The sequence below is a fragment of the Balaenoptera acutorostrata genome, chromosome 14, assembly GCF_949987535.1.
Source record: "Balaenoptera acutorostrata chromosome 14, mBalAcu1.1, whole genome shotgun sequence".
Classification (NCBI taxonomy): Eukaryota; Metazoa; Chordata; class Mammalia; order Artiodactyla; family Balaenopteridae; genus Balaenoptera; species Balaenoptera acutorostrata.
In genome coordinates, this window is record NC_080077.1 from 49,719,685 (window position 1) to 49,720,840 (window position 1,156).

A 1,156-nucleotide genomic window follows, 5' to 3' on the forward strand; every position below is an offset into this window, starting at 1 on the left:
AAGACACTGGAACTCACCGAAAAAGATACCCCACGTCCAAAGACAAAGGAGAAGCCACAATGAGACGGTAGGAGGGGCACAATCACAGCAAAATCAAAACCCATAACTGGTGGGTGGGTGACTCACAGACTGGTGAACACTTATACCACATAAGTCCACCCACTGGAGTGAAGGTTCTGAGCCCCACCTCAGGCTTCCCAACCTGGGGGTCCAGCTACGGGAGGAGGAATTCCTAGAGAATCAGACTTTGAAGTCTAGTGGGAATTGACTGCAGGACTTCGACAGGACTGGGGGAAACAGACACTCCACTCTTGGAGGGCACACACAAAGTAGTGTGCACATCGGGACCCAGGGGAAGGAGCAGTGACCCTGGGGGAGACTGAACCAGACCTACCTGCTAGTGTTGGAGGGTCTCCTGCAGCGGCAGGGGGTGGCTCTGTTTCACCGTGGGGACAAGGACACTGACAGCAGAAGTTCTGGGAAGTACTCCTTGGCATGAGCCCTCCCAGAGTCTGTCATTAGCCCCACCAAAGAGCCCAGGTAGTCTCCAGTGTTGGGTTGCCTCAGGCAAAACAACCAACAGGGAGGGAACCCAGCCCCACCCATCAACAGTCAAGTGGATTAAAGTTTTACTGAGCTCTGCCCACCAGAGCAAAAGTCAGCTCTACCCACCACCAGTCCCTCCCATCAAGCCTCTTAGATAGCCTCATCCACCAGAGGGCAGAGAGCAGAAGCAAGAAGAACTACAATCCTGCAGCCTGGGGAACAAAAACCACATTCACAGAAAGATAGACAAGATGAAAAGGCACAGGGCTATATACCAGATGAAGGAACAAGATAAGACCCCAGAAAAACAACTAAATGAAATGGAGATAGGCAACCTTCCAGAAAAAGAATTCAGAATAATAATACTGAAGATGATCCAGGACCTCGGAAAAAGGATGGAGGCAAAGATCAAGAAGATGCAAGCAATGTTTAACAAAGACCTAGAAGAATTAAAGAAAAAACAGAGATGAACAATACAATAACTGAAATGAAAACTACACTAGAAGGAATCAATAGCAGAATAACTGAGGCAGAAGAACGGATAAGTGACCTGGCAGACAGAATGGTGCAATTCACTGCTGTGGAACAGACTAAAGAAAAAAGAATGAAA